Below are 23,238 nucleotides of genomic sequence, written 5' to 3'. Positions count from 1 at the left end.
ACCCGCCCGGGCCTTGCTATCCCCCCTGCTGCTCTACTCTGTGCCCGCCCGGCGGCCGCGGCAGCTTCGCCGCTCGGCCCTCGCCGGTCAGGCCCCCCCCGCTCGCCGCTCGCTGCTCGCCGCTCGCCGCTTGCCTTCCAAGCGTCGTCGTCGTCGTCGTCGTCCGTAGAGCGTTCCGGAGTTAAGATTACAGGGAGTTAAGATTACAGAGAGAGGCCACCCTGACTGTCTCACCAACCAAAGAAGGTCATTTGGTGGTAAAGTTGCCAACCTCCAGATGGGGGCTGGAGATCTCCCAAAATTCCAGCCCATCTCCAGATTACATAGATTGCTTATTTATTTAGTATGTATTTATTTAAAGCTTTCGTCTCACTTCTCCTGGAGACAATGACTGCTTTGAAAGGTGGGCTGCATGACATTATACCCTACTGAGGTCCCTCCCCTTCCTAAACCCGTTCATGTAGGCTCCGTCCTCAAATCTCCAGGTATTTCTAAAGCTGGAGTTGGCAACCCTATGAAAAAAGTCCATTTTGGTGGCAGCTTCATGATTATGGAAAACCCTCCCCAGGGAGGTGTGTATGGTGGTGTACCGGGAGATCTCCCTCTGTGACGGACTGCACTTTTTAAAAGCTTAGAAGTGCTGTGTGAGCAGATAAAGGTCTGTGAAGGGTTAATTCTTCACGGAGCCAGAGAGCCTTGAGTGACAGGCTGTTCCAAGAGATCTGATTGGTTAGCATCAGCTGAGCAGACAAAGACTTCTGAACTGGATGCTGAGGAGAGAGGCAGTCTGATTTCAGCCCTAGTTGAGAAGAGTCAAGTACTGACAGTTTCAGAATTCAGCCCTGACTGAGAGCAGTTTAACACAGACAGGAGAACTGGGGAAAAGTTGGCAAGGATGAGTGGGTAGTTAGACAAAGACCCCCATTTGGGCCAAGGAAAGGGGACAGATCTTCTAGAGAGAGAAGAATTTCCCTACCCAGTCAAGCAAGGAATTGGCTCTGAAGAATGCAGAGATCCCTGGTGTGGGGTGGTTAGAAACTGCCTTTAGACACATTAAGAATCAGTTAAAAACTCAAGATGAGTACTGGTATTTCAAGAGAAGGTGTTTGGATATTGGAAAGAGTGCACCAGCCTTCTGGTAACCAAAAGAGTCAGAGAATACTCAAAGAAAGTGTACTGGAGTGTTTGGGGAAATCACTGGAACAAAAGCCTCTCAACCTAAAGATTTACGTCATTGGGAAAAGCTTAAGAAACTTTCATTAGCCTGAAACATAAGAACTAACGTCTGTGCATGTACTGGTTTTACCTCAAAAATTTCTACCCCTGATCGTACCTGACCTTTCCTCTCTATGACCAATAAAATATTTGTTAATTTGGAATATAAAGACTTCTTGGGTGCCATTTAAGTTCTATAAGTTAAAGGTGGCCCCCTTCCCTCAGGTTCCTGGGCTGAGCCCTGCTTAAGTTTCTTAGCAGTCCTGGTGACTTTAGATCTTGGTTTTTATGCTGTTAACGTATTTCATTTTACGTATTTTACCTATGCAGTAAGCCACCTTGAGCTCTGTAAGGAGAGTGGTGGCTAATAAATGTTTGAAATGAATAAATAAGCATAGCATTATACCGCCCTAGGCAAGACGCCATTTGCTATAAGACGCATTTGCTGCTTTCTGTAGCTCCCCTCTTTTTACTCAAATCAATGAATCTGGCATTATTCCTCAATCATGGAAGCATGCAGTGATAGTTCCAATACATAAGAAAGGCCCAAAAACAGTTCCTACTAACTATAGGCCTATAAGCCTGCTTTCAGTAATAGGCAAAGTGTATGCAGCTTTTTTAAATCATAAACTGCTGGACTGGGTAAAAACAGAATCTATAATTTACCCTGAGCAAGCGGGATTTAGAAATGGAGTCTCAGCCTTAGATCATTGCGTGGTACTGTATCATCTTGCCGATAAATACTCTTCTTATTCAAATGCTTTATGCAGCATTTATGGATCTCAGGGCAGCATTTGATTCAGTCCCCAGATGCCGCCTCTGGGCCAAATTGTCCAAAACATCTCTAGACAAGAGACTTCTTTGGCTGATTTACAAACTGTACGAGAATCCTACTGCACAAATTCGTTGCGGAGTAGATGGGCAACTTACAAATACCATTCATCTCTCTAAAGGTGTTAAGCAAGGATGCTTATTAGCCCCCACACTTTTTAATCTTTATATAAATGATGTAGTCCCATATATCAAAAAAACAATCTGTCACGCACCCATACTAGCGGGACAGGAAGTTCCTATACTACTTTATGCAGATGATGCAGTGCTGCTATCCAGATCAGAAGTTGGCTTGCGTAAGCTAGTGAATGCTTTTACTGATTACTGTATCCAAGAGGGGCTGATGATCAATTATGAGAAATCAAAAATAATGGTTTTTTCTAACAAACCTTGTTTAAAACAAAGATCATGGAAGGTTAAGGGTGGGGAGATAGAACAAGTGTCTCATTTCAAATATCTGGGGATAGTGTTCAGCTCCAGTTGCCGCTGGAAACATCATATAAGAGCAGCAACTGAAATCGCTAAATTAAATTCTAATGCCCTCCTTAAATTCTATTATTCAAGAGGCGGCCAGTATGTCCCAATGGCCATTGCAGCTTTTAATGCGAAAGTTACTTCACAATTTTTATATGGGGCTGCGATCTGGATTAAAGAAATTTCGGAATTATCAGATCAGATCCTTCTCCAGTTCCTGCGTAAAATTGCAGGAGTCCCTAAATGTGTCGCAGGGACGGCACTTAGAGAAGAATTCGCACAATGCTCCTTTGAGTCAAGAGCCTGGAAGGCAGCCTTTAAATTGAGACTGAAAGTTCTTTATATGACACCTAATGCTCAAGGAGGTCTTCTTTATCTTTTAAAAGGGGATAATTATAAATGTACGTGGGCAAAACATATAGATAACAAGCTGGAGTGGATTGGTCTCGCCCCTACGGGGCTTAATAATTTAAATTATCAAGAAGCGCTAAATTTGATGAGATTGAGGGTGACAAACATTGACCGACTCAGCACTTCAATTCGTGCTAGGCGAGTATGCTCCAACTCTGCCTTAGGGATTGTTCCACCTAAGAAAACTCCCTCATATATGAGCTTCCTTACATCCCCCAGATCTAGATATGTCTTCACGCTTGCAAGGTTGAATGTTTTTCCAACTGTAGAGCTAAGTGGCCGTTTTGCTAAAATACAGTACTCAAATAGATTGTGTAATTGTGGATCAGGTGCAATAGAGACCTTAGATCATCTTATGTTATTTTGCCACCAATGGATTGACCCCAGATCCTGCTGGATTACTCCTATTTTACAAAGATATCACCTCCCTATGGAACCCTGGGTGATAACCATACTATTAGCTGATGAGGACCCTGAAACGACTCGCTTGGTGGCAAAATATCTTTCAATAGTGCTATTTTTAAAGCGGCTTTGAAATGTTATGAGTACCTTTTGTATACAATTTTAAAATTTTAAAACTAATTTCCATAATATCATGGGATTTTATAGAATTCATTGAAGTTTATAAAATGTGGTCTGATGTTACTGATTGAGAGCATGTTTACTAGCTTTTATTGTAAAGGCGTTCTGTCTAAATATCTTGTAATTTTATGTAATGCATTTTATATTTGTTGTTTGCATGTTTGGCTTAAGACCTCGGGTCAATGAAGCTAATAAATGAAATGGAAATGGCTTTCTGTAACCACAACTCTTCATGATTCTGTCTCTGTGGCTGCAAAGGTTTTGCTAGGCAATGCTCAGAATGCGTGGCTTTTCTTTGGAAGCCCAGTCCAGGAGGAGACCCCCAGCACATTAAAAAGGACCCGGGTCTCATCCTAGGGTTTCCAGCTCTGGGTCGGGGAACACCTGGAGATTTGGGGGGTGACAGCTGAAGAAGGTGGGATTTGGGGAGGGACCTCAAGCAGGGTACAATGCCATGGAGTCCACCCTCCAAAGAAGCCATATTCTCCAGGAGGAAGTGCTCTTGACCATCTGGAAATCAGTTGTAATAGCGGGAGGTCTCCAGGTGCTGCCTGGAGGTTGGCAACCCTGCATGATACTCCAAGGTCTGCACCGAACAGGGTTCTTGGCGGGGTGTCTCTGGTTCTCTGTTGTACTCAACGAGCCCGAGATTTAGAGCGACAACCCAGAATCTCAGCAGGAGACTGTCAGCCCGGTTCAGAGACTGAGAGTGAGAGCGCGAGAGAGAGCTAGGAGGCATCTCCCAGCTCTAGCGACAGGAAGAGAAGACAAGCAAACCTCATGCTGGGTTATAATGTACTCTCTCTTGGTGCGCAACAGGGGCTCGCACAGTAGCTTACCTCTTTCCGCGAGAGGATCCAGCACTAGCCAAGACTTTAAACCCAATCATACCATTTGACACCTTACACTGACAGAAGCGATTCGTGGTATCTGACTGTGTAATTCAAGCCCCAGGGAGAATTCCTTTATTAACATGTCTTTTGAAATGGCTAGTTTTCCCCCCCCCCATGACTATTTCCCCCCCATAAGTCGCTTTGGTTTTTTGCTAGCCAACCATATCCCATTGTTCCCTGGGGTCCTAATCAATTTTCTCCCCGTTTATTGTATTCAATATGAAGCCCTGTGCACAATTAATTCAAAGATGCATTAAAGTGAAAGGTTTCTTTTTTCTTTTTTTACAATTGAGATGAACGCATTTTCTTCTCTGTCATGTCTCAGGCCCGGGAATTAAATTTAAAGAAATGTTAACGGAATTGTCAATAGTACACTGCAGAAAGGTCAGAATGGGATGGCTGTGCTAAATGGGATTTGTGTGAGAGAGAGAGAGCGTGCGTTATTTTGTGATTTTATTAGAATGTGCCTCCTGCCACTGTCTTTCGGAAGAGGAGGAGAACCGTTTCCACCCACTGGCATGTCTGTAGCCCTGGCCTAATTGAAACCTTTGTTGCATCACACGGCTTGGAGACTGGAAGCTTTCTAAAGAGTTTGATTTCTTTCCTTTCTAGCCCCCCCCCCCCAACCTTTGTATCCATCAGTCTGTGATTATAATGAAACGGTCTTTGCCTTTGATGTTCTGTCCGAGAGGTGAACTGCATGGTGGTTAAGTGGCTCATTACAATGATGGGAGGTGAAGGAGCTGAGATTTCTAATTCAGCGATAAATACCTCGACGCGGTTGAGATTTCAGCCAGGTCTGTGGTTTGGATATAGGTAGGAGAACTTAGCCACAGACTCACAGGCCCTTTATGCACCTTTTTTCCCTCTGTTTCTGAGCTCATCTCAGTCTTCCGTTCTGCATTCTCTCCCGCTTTCACTGTGTCGGGGCTTCTTCTTGGTTCTGCATTTATTTTAGGGGGATCAGCACTCAGACCGCTTCCAGCACACTGTTGTCCAGCACTTCCCAAATGTGCTTTTGCCACGAACCTTTGTTCTGCTCCATTTTGAAATTGATACTACTATTTAAAGTAGAATTGTTTCTGCGAATATTTAAGTGCCGCCCACAGCCCTCCCCTGTTTCAGCCTCTTTCTCTTTGGTCTATGTTAGGTGGCCAATTTACATGATAACAGGTTTCCTTATGGGCAATCGCAGAACACTTACATTTGTTTAGAGTCTGCAGTTTAGGTTTGAACCTAAACAGCATGATAAAAAGTAGAGACATCTCCCTGCCAACAAAAGTCCGCATGGTCAAAGCAATGGTATTCCCAGTAGTCATGTATGGCTGCGAGAGTTGGACTATAAGGAAGGCCGAGCGCCGAAGAATAGATTCTTTTGAACTATGGTGCTGGAGAAGACTCTTGAGAGTCCCTTGGACTGCAAGAAGATCAAATCAGTCAATCCTAAAAGAAATCACCCCTGACTGTTCCCTGGAAGGCCAGATAATGAAACTGAAGCTCAAATACTTTGGCCACCAAATGAGAAGGGAGCACTCACTGGAGAAGACCCTGATGCTGGGAAGGATTGAAGGTCAAAGAAGATGGGGACAGCAAAGGATGAGATGGTTAGACAGTGTCATAGATGCAACGAACATGAAGTTGAGCCAACTTCAGAGGACGGCGGAAGACAGGAGGGCCTGGCAGGAGCTGGTCCATGGGGTCGCGAACAGTCGGACTCGACTGTGCGACTGAACAACAACAAGAGTCTGCAGTGGTTTGGAGGATGGGAGAGCTGCTGGAAAAACCAGTTTTTCGAGAAGCACTTCTAAGCCAAACAGACTTTGATCACAAACATTTCTCTCAAAACAAAAATGGATGCATGGATTGATGGTTGGCATTTTTTTTTTGGTAGTAAGCATTGGTAATTATATATTATCCCTGGGTTGTTCCCGTTACATAATGTTAGCTAACATTGTCCTGTCCTGTTAACACTGAAATGCCTCATCCACTTAATGTCATTCTGATTTTCCTGGAAGAACTCCTCCTACCAGCCAGGGCTCTGTGAAAAGGAAGAGAGAGCACGGGGCACTGAAGGGAAGGGAGCAGTTATCATGCTGGTGCATCGGCTACTTCTTCTCCAAAGGATAAGAGCAATCGGGGCTCAAAACACACTTTCTTCTGTGAGTATGCAGAAAGCATAATCTGCAGAGACTCCATCCTCACAAATAAATAAATGGAGGTCTGGGGTACAGATCCCAGGTCAGATGGAAATGGGCATCTGGCTACCATCTGACTGTATGAATTTCAGTAATCTGGATAAGTGCAAACTACAAAGCCGCAGTCCTCAAGACTGAAAGATCCCATATTAATGTCACCTATGTATTAAGGGTACACACGGCCCATTTCATTAAAAAGTTGGAAGAGCCAAAGCTTAAACCCATTTTAAAGTAGTGTTTGGTGAGTCAGAGTAAACCAGGGGTCCCCAATGTGGTGCTGATGGGCACTGTGGTGCCCACAGACACTTTTCCTGGCACCTGGCAAGCGTTTTTAGAAAGTGGGCAGGGCTAGCTTCTTCCCAGCAGGGCTTCTGATTGGCTGTACAGATTTTAAAAGGCATCCTGTTAAACAGAGCTTCTGCCTGGATGGGAGATGGCTGAATTACAGGTTTTTACAACACTCATTACAATGGAACCCCCAGAGCTTAATAGAGATATTGGGCTCTTATCACACTACATGTGCTAAGTCACTCAGTTCTTTCATTTGTTTGTTAACTCTTTTATTATCTGTTAGCTAATTTGCTGCTTTTCACAGGTTTTACCAACTGCTTTAATCCAGTCTTAGCTATACGTATTGCACAGTTACATGCATCTTGTCTCCCATTAGCCCTTCCTGACAACTAACCTCCACCCTCTCTCTACCTATATGCAACAGTTGAGGAAGTCTTGTTTCACTGTATCTGAAGAAGTGTGCATGCACATGAAAGCTTATACCCTGAATTAAACTTTGTTGGTCTTAAAGGTGCCACTGGAGTTGAACTTTGTTCTATTAGACCCTCGATCCCTGGCATTTTGTGGTTGGCTTCGCCCCCAGTAGCATCCATTTCTGTGATTGGGCCCACCATCCTTTGCCAGAAAAGCACCTGCAGGCTCAAAAAGGTTGGGGATCTCTGATGAGAGAGAGAGAGAGAGAGAGAGAGAGAGAGAGAGAGAGAGAGAGAGAGAGAGAGTTGTTTGCTGTATTTAGACAGAATATTGCTACTTATATCTTGAGGCTCTGAGAGCAGTCTATAAGCCCAATGAAACCGTCCATGATGGATCACACAGTGTGATCTCCAAATATGTATTTTACCCCTGCCAATTCCTCTCATACAGGAGCAATAAATGTGCAAGAATCACTCCTATGCACACACACCTCTCCACTAGGCATGTGGAGAATTTCGACCGGAGCACGATTGGCAAGCAATCTTTTCTTGATCGAACCTCCTCCGTTAGAAGCGGGGCGAGCTGCTGACTGGAGCTTCTAAAATGTTTCTTGTGAACATTTGTCTCGAGCACTATGCTGAGGAGGTTTACACTTGGCCGCACCTTTGCCATGTCACAGCCATGTTCCATTGGGGGATAGCTTATTACCTAGGAGCAGGGCTATTTTTGGGCAGGAACGCGCAGGAACGGAGTTCCAGCTGGCTTCCGAGTTGGCCACACCCAGCAGAAACTCATTAGCATAACAGGCCACACCCAACAGCAGGAACTCATTAGGATTGCCTATATTAGGGGTGTGTGGCCTAACATGCAAAGGCCCTGGGTTTTGACCACAAACAAGGTAAACAGAATAAGAAGCAAAAGGTGGGTGTGACTGGATGACCACACTTCTGGTAACATGGGGTGTGTGACTTAATATGCTAATGGGCTGTATTGTCATGGGTGTGGCCTAATATGCTAATGTGTTTCTGCTGTTGGGTGTGGTCTATTATGCTAATGAGTTCCTGCTAGGCTTTTTCTACAAAAAAAGCCCTGCCTAGGAGAGTTGTGTCCGGTCACCTGAGCTAGCTGTCCTTTGTCCACCCGAATAAGGGTAGAATTCTGACCAGAATTTAGTTGTCCATGCAGGGAAATGCAGAGGGCTGAAAGAAATGCATCTTTTTACAGGTTTTATTATTACAAAATAGCAGAATAAAGAGCAAGCATGGATTGAAAAATAAAAGGAGTCTCTCTCTCTCTCTCTCTTTGCTGTCAGGTTGCGGCTGAGTTATGGTGGCCCCCCATGGGGCTTTCAAGGAAAGAGGCGTTCAGAGGTGGTTTGCTCTTACCTGGCTCTGCATAGTGATCCTGGACTTCCGTCTCCCATCCAAGTCCTAAGCAGGGCCGACCATGCTTAGCTTCCAAGATCTGACGAGATCGGGCTATCCTGGGCTATCCAGACCTTCTTAGGCAGTCATTTTTAGGCCCTGTCTCAGAGCACGATGGTAGGCTTCTCCGCTGCCATAGTCCAATCCATTCCCCTGTGGAATCACAATTGTTCTCAGTGTCCCAAAACAACCCTCCATGTTTGGGTGAAGGATCTTCACTCAAGAGAAGTCAGTTACGGGTTGGCGCCACAAGTGTGAACATCAAGGAGGAGGAGGAGGAGGAGGAGATTGGATTTATATCCCGCCCTTCACTCAGAATCTCAGATCAGTTTACAATCTCCTTTCCCTTCCCCTCCCCACAACAGACACCCTGGGAGGTAGGTGGGGCTGACAGAGCTCTGACTGAGAACTGCTCTTGAAAGAACAGCTCTAAGAGAACTGTGGCTTGCCCAAGGCTCGCCCAGCAGCTACATGTGGAGGAATGGAGAATCAAACCCGGTTCTCCCAGATTACAGTCTGTGCTCCTCACCACTACACCAAAGTGGCTCAGAAAGGGAGGCACAGATATCTTGCTTCCATGAAGACAAGCAAAATACAGCAAACTACACAAGCGAAATGATTCACAGGCCAACTGAATAAAGGTATCAGAAGGCACAGATGTCTTACGCCACGACACCTGGAAAAGCATGGCCAAGAAAACATGGCTATTGTGACAGTCAAGCATAGTGAATAGCGACTTGACTAAGTATTCTCAAGTATCAGAGAAGAGACCCATATTCCATGGGATCTCGACTGGGTCATTCAAGTGGACCCTTTATCAAGCACATAATCACTTTCAGTTCCTCTCCTCTGTAGCTGTGTAGTTGGATGCCTCCTTTAAATAACTGACGCAGGAAACACTGCATTGCCTACTATTTGTGCTTGTGCAGCTAGCAGTATATATTCATGGCGTGATTGCAAGAACTGATCGCAAGATTAGCTGAGTTCACGGGCAGACACTGCAAGCCCAGAGGCATTGGAGTAGTAAATCTCTGCTCAAAAATTTCAAATGGATTTCCACACTCCTTTCACTATGTCGCTCAACAACTTGAGGCAGTAGCAACAGGTGGGGAGGGGGCAGGAGCTATGAGACAGCCCTCTCACTGTGTGAGGATGCAATCTAACCATACTAAGGGACATGCCTGGATTCTTTTGTGTGCTTCTGAGCAGCTCAGCAAACAACCGGTTCCTTGATCTTGTCCAGTGAGCAGGTTGTCAGCACAACTGGCAGATGATGAATCAGAGCCATCTCTTTTCTTCCCCTGGAAGAGCTCCAAACCCTTTAACAGCTCAATAGGTGATGTTTTACTCAAGGAAATGCTCAATAGGTGATGTTTTACTCATCACTGCATCGCCATGCAAGGCAAAGCTTCAACTGATGTGAATTTTGGCTTGTCAAGCCATTATAAAAGATACGGGAACGTTGCCAGAAGTTAGTAATTCTACCCCACTGAGTTGTAGCTCAAGGGGGGGGGAGAGATCTATCATCATACTGTTGTAGCTCGGGGGGGGGGAATCCTGAGTACGACTTGTCATTTCCCAATCCTTATCCCCATCTGTCTGGCGCCATTGCTCCCATAGGCAGCTGTGTGCTCGGAAGCAGTGCTCAACAGCTAAACGCTCAGCACTTAGATCTAACGCCCCATTTGCCTTAAGAACGGTCTTGCCCTTTTAAATGTTGCAGTGCGGCCCTTAACCCCAGCCATGGCTGGCTTTTGCCACCGGCCAGCTACTAGCACCACATTGACAGCAACTAGCGCGACATCAAAGAGGCGCCCGTTGACACTGGAATCACGCTAGACGACAGTCTGTTTTCTTTGGCAGAGGTAAGAAATCCACAAGAACTTTACCGAGTGGAACAGATGATGTACAGTGCCTGAGCAGAACGACATACGTTCGGGGAAACCCACGTCGCCTGTTGAAGAGGGTTGGGAAAAAACCAAGATGCGGCTTATTGCCACTCAAAGATGGGATGTACACTTTCTGCATGAATTGCCGACACCTGGAGAGAGCACTGCTTCGCGCTTGGGAGCGCATGTACTCACATTTGCTTATCAACGTAATAAAAAGAAGCACATTCGCTGCCTTGATGACTGGGAAATGTTTTACTGGGAACAAATAAAACTAGACAATCGCAGCGTAAAACGGCCTCGTACAATTTTTGTTCTCCGGTATTGCACATTTGTATTTTTATGGCATGACTACAATTAGGCAGTTATCTTTGCTTCAAGAGACACTGGAGGGGGGGGGAGAGGAGACGAGAACAGGAGCATGGAGCGGAGGGTATGAGTAGACCGTGGGGAGGGGGAAACCCCTCTTTAAAGCTGTCATTTGAGATATCCTAGTGCTGAATGATGGCCAGGGAACAGACCAGAGAGATCTATCATCATACTGGACAACTGAGCACTTAGAAAAAAACCCTCCCCCAGGGTAGAGCCAGTTTGGTGTAGTGGTTAGGAGCGCGGACTCTGATCTGGGAGAACCGGTTTGATTTCCCACTCCTCCACATGCAGCTGCTGATGTGACCTCGAGTCAGTCACAAGTTCTTTCAGAGCTGATCTCTCAAGGGCAGTTCTTGAGAGAGCTCTCTCAGCCCCACTTACCTCACAGGGTGTCTGTTGTGGGGAGGGGAAGGGAAAGGGATTGTAAACCACTCTGAGATTCCCTGAGGGAGTGAAGGGCAGGGTATAAATCCAATCTACTCTTCCTCCTCCTCCTCCTCCTCCTCCTCCTCATTTGTTGTTGTTCAGTCACACAATCGAGTCCGACTCTTCGCGACCCCATGGACCAGATCCCGCCAGGCCTTCCGGTCTTCCACCATCCTCTGAAGTTTGTTCAACTTCATGTTGGTTGCATCGATGACACTGTCTAACCATCTCATCCTTTTCCGTCCCCGTCTTCTTTGACCTTCAATCTTTCCCAGCGTCAGGGTCTTCTCCAGTGAGTGCTCCCTTCTCATTTGGTGGCCAAAGTAATTGAGCTTCAGTTTCATTATCTGGCCTTCCAGGGAACAGTCCTCCTCAGGGACACTGCTTTATAGTGGACCTGTCCACATATAACGTTTAAGACATGTACAATCTGCATGTGCTCTGACCTGGATAGCCCAGGCTAACACCATCTCATCAGATCTCAGAAGGTCGTCAGGGTTGGCCATGGTTGGCATTTGGGTGGAAGACCACCAACAAAGTCCAGGGTAGCTAGGTGGAGTCAGGCAATGGTAAACTACCTCTGTTAATCTCATTGCCTTGAAAACCCTACAGGGTAACCATAATTCGGCTGTGACTTGATGGCAAAAAACCCCCAAACAAGCCAAAACCCTCATGCATGGGCATACACCAATTTGTCTGAATGAGCCATTGGTGTCCACATTACAAATGGAACCAGTGGCCAGAACCTGGATAAATGTGGAGTATGAATGGCACATTCGGCTGTACATGCTTTGAAAGTAACATGAAAAGTAACCCAACGTATGCATGAAGAGAAATCGAGAGTACACTGTACAACAGACTGTACATGCATTGTGTTTCCTGCAACGTTTGAACAGGGCTATCAAGTCAGACTCTTGGTCTGTCACAGAAACACAGACTCATAGAGCTGGAAGGGGCCTCCAGGGTCATCTCGTCCAACCCCCTGCACAATGCAGGAAGTCCACAAATATCTCCGCCTCCATCCCCCCAGTGACCACTGTTCCATGCTAGGGCTGCCAAGCCGCGGCGGGGGATCTGTGCATCGTCACAGGATCCCTGCCGCGGGGGGCGGGGACAGCGATACGCGCTGCACCAGCATCGCCAGGATGTGATGCTATCCGTCGCTCTGGCAACGGGACTCCAAACAGCCCTGTTGCCAGAGCGACGCGTAGTGTCACATCCTGGCGACGCCGGTGCAGCGCGTATCACTGTCCCCCCGCGGCAGGGATCCTGTGACAACGCACGGATCCCCCGCCGCGGCTTGGCAGCCCTATTCCATGCCCATGGCCAGTATTGTCTACTCAGCCTGGCAGCAGCTCTCCAGGGTCACAGGCCAAGATCTTTCACATCACCGAACACCTGATCCCTTTAACTGGAGATGCTGGGAACTGAACCTGGGACCTTCTGCATGCAAAAGAGATGATCTGCCACTAAACCACAGAACCACAGCTCCTCTAGTGCTAGTTGGAGTGTTGGCAGAGGGGTGACCCAGTTTAGGGTTTTTGTGTCTTGCCTCACCAGTTAGACCTGTGTCTTAGGGCATGTTCCTTATCTGGAAAGCTCACCATTTTATTTTTCTAGAATCTAATTTTCTCAGAGAAAGCAACAGACACAGCTAATTGCAGGCATCAAGGCTTCAAAGTGCCCCTCTTGACTCGTTTTTCCTTCCTTGATTAAGCTTCTATAGGGATCGTCTGCAGAAGTGCCCAGCCTCTTAAAGAAATAAGCACCAATTATGGGGTGATCAGGTGCAAAAGGAAGAGGGAAGGCGGCACGGTATTGCCTAATCCAGGGGTCATTTCGTAGAAAGAGAAGCGCAGGAGCTCATTAGCATAACTCATTAGCATAACTTATTTGCATATGCCACACCCCCTGACATCACCGGAAGTGTGTCAGAAGGCAACACCCACCGCTCAGGCTCCACTGGACTGTTTTGGATTCCTAGCTATTGGGTGGGAGGGAATGTGCAGATCTGCCCTCATAGGAGTTCTTGTATTGTGAGAAAGGGAGAAAAGTACTTCTTTCTCTACCTGCTCTATCCCATGCATCATCTTGTAAACCTCAATCATGTCACCCCCTCAGCCATCGTTTCTCCAAGCTAAAGAGCCCCAAGCGCTTTAACCTTTCTTCATAGGGAAAGTGTTCCAACCCTTTCATTAACAGCCTATCATACCCACCAATGCTCCCTCTAAGTGGTGGAGTCTTGTGAGCAAAAATTCTGCTTTGTGAGCTTCTGGCATTAAAGTTGTGAGCAAATGATGTGGCTACTGCATAAATTAGTTTGCGCTGGAGCCCTCCTTCCTGAGCTAAGACAAAAATGTGTGAGCCGGAGGCTAAAAAACTGTGAGCTAGCTCACACTAACTCAGCTTAGAGGGAACACTGCCCCTGGCCTGATCTCATCAGATCTCAGAAGCCAAGCGGGGTCGGTACTTGGAGGAAGGCAATGGCAAACCGCCTCTGCTTCTCACTTGCCTTGAAAGCCCCTTGCTGGGGTCGCCATAAGTCAGCCGTGTCTTGATGGCACGTTACCCACACAGAGATGCAAAAACAGGCAGGGCTCCTGAAGTTCCAGCAGCAGTGTCAAATAGGGACTGCTGCAGGTTACTGCTTATCATGCAAAAGTGAGAACAGCTGAGCCTGCTGAAATCCCTTCTCAGGCACTGCCAGTTCAGACCCCATCAGCATATTTTTAAAGTCAGGAGTTATTGTTCCAGTGTGCATCATCTTGCACTTATTTGTGTTGAACTTCGTTTTCAACGTCTTTGCGGGGGGGGGGCATCCAATTGGGAGAGATCTTGGAATATTTTACAATCTGCAGAAGCCTCTGCCTCTATTCTACTATCTTTCCTGCCTTAGATAGAAGGAGAAAGTCTTCCACAGTGAGACAGACCAGTGAATGGAAGAATGCAGAAGTGCTATGGTGGGAATATGGGCTAACTGTTTTGGTTGGATGATATCCCTTCAGGTGGCCGTCTCTCCTCGCTGCTCCTCTTACTGCCTGGAAAAATGGAACCAGGCTCTAAGGCATTAGAATAGCTGACAAGTCAGAAAACATCCTTGCATTTCTGCATAATAGAAGTAATCAGAAATAATCCAGTTTAGTTTTGGACCATTTGCACTGGTTCCCAAAGTGGGCAATACCGCCCCCTAGGGGGTGCTGGAATGATCCAGGTGCAGATCCACAAACTGCAGCTTTTTGTCCACTTCTTGAAGGTAGATTTCCAGGGGGGTGCTGAGTAATTTTTTTTTTCCTGAAAGGGGGAGTGGTAGGCCAAATAAGTTTGGGAACCTCTGATTTACAGTGTTTATAAATAGGCATTGTTAGTAAAGGTAAAGGTTCCCTTGCTCGAAAGCCAGTCGAGTCCGACTCTAGGGTTGCGGTGCTCATCTCCATTTCAAAGCCGAAGAGCCAGAGCTGTCCGAAGACATTTCCGTGGTCATGTGGCCGGCATGACTAAACACCAAGGCGCACGGAACGCTGTTACCTTCCCACTGAAGTGGTACCTATTTATCTACTTGCAATTTCTTGCTTTTGAACTGCTAGGTTGGCAGGAGCTGGAATTAGAGACGGGAGCTCACTCCATCATGCGGCATACTCTGGTCTCAAACTGCTGAACTACCGACCTTCCACAGCCTGCAGTTCAGCGTCTTTTCCACCTTTTACAGCCTAACTTCATCTATATGTTCCCAAATTCAGCAAGGTTGCTGTATCACATGCTTTCCAATGGAACATAAATATCAATTACCCTGGAAAGATAACACTTAAAATTAAGTAAGAACATGACAGCCCTGGCCTGGATAGCCAAGGCTAGCCCCAATTTCATCAGGTCTCAGAAGTTAAACAGGTTTGATCGTGGTCAGCATTTGATAGGAGATCACCAAGGAAGTCCAGGGTTGCCACACAGAGGCAGGCAATGACTAGCCACCTCTGAACACCCCTTGGCTTGAAAACTCCAACAGGGCACCATAAGTCAGCTGTGACAACTGCAAAAAAGAGAGAAGAATATGAGTCACATATTATAACTCTCCAGATGTTTAGTGACATACTGTGGCACTGAGGTACAATACCTGCCTCGCATTCAGATGGTCCCAGGTTCACTTCCTAGTAGGAGATGTTGGCATAAGCTTCTCTCTCTGCACAGCTCTGAAGATCCACTGCCAAAGTAGACAATGCTGACCCAGACGGATGAATGGCATCACCCAATATAAAGCAGCTTCACAGAGAAACATAGAGAATGATCAATCTCTGCCATGGGGAATGACCTACCTTAGTCAATCTGGGCTACTTCCCCTTAGTGCTCCAGGGGTGTCTTCCATCCTTGTTCATCACTGTGCACCCCCAGGGCTCAACGGAGAGCCAGCTCGGTCTAGTGGTTAAGAGCTGCAGACTCTAATCTGGAGAACTGGGGCCGCGGTCACACGGAGCATTAGGCACGCTAGAGAGATGGGAGACAGGCGGATTTTCCGGGCGTGATCTCACCGCCACATCTGGGAAGCGTAGAGCTCCCGTGGCTCACCCGAGGCTTCACTCCGAAGATGCGCGGTAAAAAACTAGTACCTCGGAGGTACTAGTTTCCGGAAACCGCGGGGCAAGGGCGGGCCCGTGATCGCGTTTCCGGTGGAATACCATGGCATCTGGCGCCCGCCCATGTCCCCTCGCAAAAAGGGTGTTTTTTCCCCAAGTGTCCTCGGGATGCGCACAAGCACCCAACAGGGCATGCGCACACATCGGTGTACAGAAAAAACCCACCCGTTTGCCGCAGTGCGGCGCTTCTTTGCCGTGCCGCAGGATTGTGGTGTGATCGGCACCTCCCCCCTACCACGGGACCTCCACGGGATGTCTGCTCGCGCAACCGCGCGTTATTTTGCCCCGGGGCAAACAGCCACGCCCCCCGCCCGCATTTTCCTGCCCATGTGACCGCAGCCTGGGTTTGATTCCCCTCCTCCCCATGAAGTCAGCTGGGTGACCGTGAGCCAGTCACAGAGCTCTCTCAGCCCCACCTCCCAGGGTCTCTTTTGTGGGAAGAGGAAGGGAAGGTGATTGAAAGCTGCCCTGAGACTCCTTTGGGTAGTCAAGAGCGGGGTATAAAACCCAACTACTACTACTACTCCTCCTTCTACTACTGCTACTACTACAAGGTCTCTCCCAGCAGCAACCTTACCCTCTCAAATACTTCTGCCTCTTGGTCCTCTCACTCACACTGCTCCTCCGCCACTGTGTAAACCCCTGGCTGCAAACAATTTGGGGGACGGCTTCTGCCTAGACTGGCACCAGGGAGGGTATGCGCTGGTAAAGGAATGAGTGGGTGAGCAGCACACCAGAATAACCATCATGATAGGGTGCACACTACAAAGGTGAAGTGTCTATGCTCTTCATGGCAACTTGTTCCTTATCCAAAGCCAGCAGCCATTGTGCGGAACCCCAAACTACTTCCCGGTGGGAACCACAGCATTGTTCTTTCTTATGTCCATCCTCGCAAAAAAAAGAAAACAAAACAAATCCTCCAGTGTGCCAAAATATGGGGACTTGCATCAAATCCACAAACAGCATAGTTGTGTGGGAAACCAGCACGATTTGCATCATTTACGTTTTATACCAGAGTTTCCCAATCTGTGGTTTGGGGCCGAAAAGTGGGCTGAAAAGCAGGGGTCATTTCGTAGAAAAAGAGCTAGGGGAACTCATTAGCATAACTCATTAGCTTATGCCACACCCCCTGACATCAGGGGCCCGGCGGTGGACCTGCAAGGCCAGCGGGAGCGCGAGGAAGCCCCGCCAAGGACCTCCCTGGCCCCAGGCAGGCAGGGGTGGGGTGAGGCGGGGAGGAAGCAACTTACCCTCCCTCTTCTCCTGCCTCCTCCTGGCTGAATGAGGGCTGGAAGCGGGGTGGCCGGAAGCAGGGGGCGGGGCTTCATCATGTGCCCCGCCCCCTGCACCTCACCCGGGGGAACTGCGTTCCCCCGCGTTCCCCCCCGAAATGACCTCTGCTGAAAAGCCTCTGAAAGTGGGTTGCAGGCCAGCCCTCCCTAATGGCATCTCCTGAGCTTTGCATCGTTCTTCCTCTCCTTGTCAATAACATTCTCCCTTTCTACCTCCCTTTCCTACAACTAGGGGGGGAGAGGGAATCTAGTAACTTTATGGTAGTAGCTGGAAGGAGGGGGGGATGGGGTGACGCTTGCTGGGGGCACACAAAATACAAATGAGGATCATGGTTAGACGATATAAAAAACTGTAAGAACACCATGAAGTGAACTAGCTAACAATATATCGCATTTTTATTGTTGTTGCTCAGTCGCACAGTCGAGTCTGACTCTTCGCGACCCCGTGGACCACATCACGCCAGGCCTTCCTGTCTTCTGCCGTCCTCTGAAGTTTGCTCAATTTCATGTTCGTTGCATCTATGACACTGTCTAACCATCTCATCCTTTGCCGTCCCCGTCCTCTTTGACCTTCAATCTTTCCCAGCATCAGGGTCTTCTCATTGGGTGGCCAAAGTATTTCAGCTTCAGCTTCATTATCTGGCCTTCCAGGGAACACTCAGGGTTGATTTCTTTTAGGATTGACCAATTTGATCTCCTGGCAGTCCAAGGAACTCTCAAGAGTCTTCTCCAGCACCATAATTCGAAAGCATCTATTATTCAGTGCTCGGCCTTCCTCATGGTCCAGCTCTCACAGCCGTACATTACTACTGGGAATACCATTGCTTTGACTATATGGACTTTTGTTGGCAGGGTGATGTCTCTGCTTTTTATTATGCTGTCTAGGTTTGCCATCGCTTTCCTCCCAAGGAGCAGGCATCTTTTAATTCCATGGCTGCAGTCATCGTCTGCAGTGATCTTGGATCCCAGGAATGTGAATTCTGTCACTGCTTCCATGACTTCCCCTTCTATTTGCCAAGGATTGATAGGGCCGGATACCATGATCTTAGTTTTTTTTAATGTTGCATTTCAAGCCAACTTTTGCGCTCTCCTCTTTCCTCCGAACAAGAGGCTCTTTAGGTCCTCTTCACTTTCTGCCATTAGAGTGGTATCATCTGCACTTTAATCCAGCATGTAGTGAATGAATAACAGAGATTCAACAAAATTTATAAACATATAAGGTAGACAATATCAGAACATATTATAGAAGGCATGAACAATTTAAGGACCACCTAATGATAAGGGGTCGCGGTGGCTCAGAGGTTAAGACGCTGAGCTACAGACCAGAAGGTCTGTAGTTCAGCAGTTCGAGACCCTAGTGCTGCGTGACGGAGTGAGCTCCTGTCTCTGGCCCCAGCTCCTGCCAACCTAGCAGTTCAAAAGCAAGGAATTGCAAGTAGATAAATAGTTACTGCTTCGGTGGGAAGGTTGCAGCGTTCCGTGCGCCTCGGCGTTTAGTCATGCTGGCCACATGACCATAGAAATGTCTTTGGACAGCTCTGGCTCTTCGGCTTGGAAATGGAGATGAGCACCGCCCCCTAGAGTCGGATTCGACTGGCTTTCGAGCAAGGGAAACCTTTACCTTTTCCTTTAATGATGAGTACATAATACACAATATACAAGCTGAAGTCATTATGTGTATGCACAATCTCCAGGTAGATTTCTCGTGGTGCGTGGAACAAGGAGTTCAAGCAGAAATCTTTCAACGGCTTAGCAAATCCCGACAGACAATTGATAAAGACTGTTTGGTCAGATACCACTTATCAGAAGGGCATATTTAATAACGGAACACCACTCCCTCTCATGCCCAGCTTGAATGATGAAGCAGACCATTTGGGCATGATAGGCGGCAGTTTTATGCCAATAAAGGTATTGTATTTGTATTTGATAGGCGGCCGTGGTGTTCCGTACATAATATTGTATATTATGCACTCATAGTTAGGTAGTCCTTAAATTGGTGATGCCGATGGCTGTTTGAATTGTTCATGTCTTGTATAATATGCTCTGATCTCTTCTACCTTATATGTTTATAAATTCTATTGAATTTCTATTATTAATCCACTACATGTTGGATTAAATTGTTTCATCACAACAGATGCGATATGTTGTTGGTTAGTTTGCTTCGCAGTGTTCTTACACCTCGTCTGGGGACAGATGCACCCTTTGTCTGATGTCTGTGTGTTTCTCGGCAACATCTGGTTGGCCTCTGTAGAAAATACAGTGCTGGACTAGATGGGTGACAACAAGGTCACCGTTTTTCTCAGGTGCCAAAAAACCTTGGGCCAGCCCTGGATGGGTCGCCACCAAGGCTCCCTCTAAGCTGTGGAGTCTTGTGAGCAAAAATTCTACTTTGTGAGCTACTAGCATTAAAATTGAGAGTGAGCGGTTTTGCATACATTAGTTTGCCCTGGAGCCGTCCTTCCTGAGCTAAGACAAAAATGGGTGAGCCGGGGGCTAAAAAACTGTTAAATACTGGGTTCCATGGATGGTCTGACCCCAAGCCTAGTGATCAGCTCTGCTTTATTAGTGATCCAGCAAGAACAAGACAAAGACCCAGGGCAACGGCCCTGTTTAAATAGCATGTAAACTACGCCCACTTCCCAAGCAACTACCATCGATAGACTATTGTCAGAACCATTGCTTCCTCACTGGCCACCTCCAGAGTCCAAGTGAGCTACTGTTCTAGAGCTCCAGGCTCAGCCAGTCTCTGGTAGAAACAGTCCTGGAATGTTCCAGTCCCAATACATAACAAAAACTGTGAGCTAGCTCACACTAACTCAGTTTAGAGGGAACACTGGTCACCACACCAAGTAAATTTGTACTTTGGGGGGGGGGGGTCACCATTTGCCACAAAGGTCGGGAATCACTGTTCCACACTACACGTTGAATTAAATTCTCCACATTTCCTGGACATGGTCCTGGGCCACTACGAATATATTATCAAGCTGCAGAAGAAATGGCACTAGGTTGGATTTTATTTTTGTAAAGAAGGATCCATTTTTTCCATGTTCAAAGAAGTTGCAAGGCAAGCTATGTCTCCAGTCCCCTCTGAATAGAGAGTTAATTTGGAATCTTTATCCCTTCACAGTTTTTGAGGATTAGAGCCAGAATTTCCTTCATTCTGTATTGCATCCTTGGCTGTTGTCTGAAGCCAACTTTGCCTCAGTCTGGTTTGAAACACTGGATCTGATCTCACACCCCAGGATTTATTTGAAAGCAGAAATGCACTGCGATTTTTTTCTGTGTCTTAAAACCATCTGTATGCAAAAATCACTCATTACTGTAACCTTTTTTTTTTTTAAGCCGTAGCACAAGATGGCAAGAAGGCTGTGGAAATATGGATTCAATCAGCGACTCCTGGCTATTTTCTTTCTGCTTCGGTTATGAAAGGAGATGAGGTGTTTAAATTACGAGATTTCACATGTGGAACAAATAAAGCCTGAAGGAAATGGCATCCGACGCCATCCAAGTTTGAATTACAAATTGTTCGAGGACCCACTAGAGAAAGAGAGAAACAAGGAAACATGATTTGGGGAGATCCCTCTGTCAGAGAAGCCAGCCGCTCAATCCATCTCCGAGCCTCCTTGTCGGTCCAATTCCTTCCTTATGTTGCGCTAGCCGAGCGATTCAAAGGCTTAAAGGCTCTCGACGTGGTGCCACTCGGTGACTACTTATATTATGTGCTGACATATTTATCGAACAATAACACATGTCGATGTCAGTTTTGTAGGGTGAAATGTGAGCTAACAGAGGAACAGCGCCCCCCTCCCCAAAGCCTCCTTGTTAATATGTGCCCTGTAGGTATCACACACCTTGGGGCCCCACGGAGACCCCTGAAAACATGGGGAGGGGCCACCAATCAAATGGCTAATGGACGTAAAACTCACCCGAGCATCTCTTGTTTCACTCCCTTTTCAGTAAGGCCAGCTTAGCTCTTGTTCTGCAATCAATACAATTTTAACATAACATGTGTTTATACCGCACAGGAAAAAAAAGAGAGGAACGCTCAAATGATTTGTTGCTCGCTATTGTGGTGTAGAGAGCTGGATGTCAGGTGGTCTGCACACCTAGACGAAGGTGTCTGCTCAGAGGTTATCTTCCCTCCAGAATCAAGATACCAAAAGTTTTGTGTGTTTTTTTGCTCCCCCTCTGGCGCAATGCAGTCTTCATGTCAATCGGTGCCAAGAGCATTCTGTGGAGAAATGGCAGTGGGGGGGGGGGAGGAGAAGCAGCAGCCAAGTTACGGTATCATTTTTTCCCTCTTTCTAATTGACCTTGTCAAGATAATTATTGCAGATTGTGTGACGTTGGCAGGTTGGATGGAAAATTCAATGGTTCGGCGTCTCGCGCGCTTTAAAACAGGTTCGCTGCATTGAGCAGAAAGTCCTCTTGGACTGCCTTGAAAGACAAATGCTTTCTTTTCCATGGGATTAGTTTTGAACGGTGTACCGAAGCAGCACATTCACAGCCCATTGGGCGCCAATGTTGTCTGTGCCCATTTTGAATGACCGAGTCCCCGGGAACAAACCACATGAGAATTGACAAAGGCTACATGTTTGAATAAATGGAATCTCTTGTTTTCCTTCACGTGGCTCGTTTGGCTGATCTCTTTGCTCTTCGACCGGTGACTTCTCTGCTAGCCTCCCTGGTCGATGTAATTGGTTCATCTCTTCTGATATCACAGCAGTGTCCAGTAAGCAGAGATGGTATAGACTCTTAACTGCCATTGGCTGAGCTGCTGTTACATCAGAGGTGTCCAAGGAAGGTCTTGGACTTGTTAGTTGCTTGTCAGTGATAACTCAAGAAAACTTAGTACTGGAATTGTGTGTTCATTATTAGTATATTATGTAAATAATTAAGTAAGTAAGTTATCTTGATCTATTTATGTTAAACTGAAGGGGGGATCACTCAGCTTCATCACATAGCACAGACTTCCAAATAACTTTTTGCTGGCATAAAACATGTTTGTTTTTCTAAGTCTTTTGAAGGAGGAGGAGGAGGAGATTGGATTTATACCCCATTCTTCACTACCTGACAGAGTCTCAGAGAGCGGCATATAATCTCCATCCCTTCCTCTCCCCACAACAGACACCCTTTGAGGTAGATGGGGCTGAGAGAGCTCTCCCGAGGACTGTCCTTGAGAGAACAGCTCTGAGAGATCACTGACCGAAGGTCACATCAGCAGCTACATGTGGAGGAGTGGGGAATCAAACCTAGTTCTCCCAGGTTAGAGTCCGTGCTCCTAACCATTACACCAAAGTGGCTCTGGAATGCCAGAGGTACACTGTTTGTTTAGAAGGATATATAGATCAAATCTGAAGAATTCTGTACAGTTGACCCCTGGATACTTGGACATGTCCCCCTGGTCCCAATCCACACTATAAGGCTGAGGTCGATCTTTGGAGATAGACGAAGTTCTGGGAACCCAAGATGCCAGCGACACAGCTGCAAACTTGTGGGGAATTTACATCCTATAATTGGTTAAAAGACCCTTCCTCTGACCACTAGGAAGGAGACCCCGGCTTTTCTGTTGGGATTGCCCCTTGTAACTGCCCCCTTGCAGCTTTACCATGTGAAAAGACCTAGGTCTGCTGCCAAACATTTAGTTCGGCGCTTAAGCTGCAACCAGAACAACGGGAGGGGAAATGACAGAAGGAAAGACATGAATCGGCGACTTCCCCAGCACTCTGGCTCCCCAACCGCACTCTTGGCAAACAGAACACATTTTTCTACGTGCATTGATAACAAATGCCTAATAATAGTAAGTGCCAATATATCTGCCAAGGGGACCAAAAAGTGGACAGCACACAGAGGAGGAGGAGGAGGAGGAGGAGGAGACTGGATTTATACCCCACCCTCCACTTG

This window comes from Gekko japonicus, unplaced genomic scaffold (genome assembly GCF_001447785.1).
Source record: "Gekko japonicus isolate JY-2015 unplaced genomic scaffold, Gekko_japonicus_V1.1 scaffold538, whole genome shotgun sequence".
NCBI lineage: Eukaryota > Metazoa > Chordata > Lepidosauria > Squamata > Gekkonidae > Gekko > Gekko japonicus.
The sequence above is the reverse complement of the archived record's forward strand: the minus strand, read 5'-3'. Positions refer to the sequence as shown.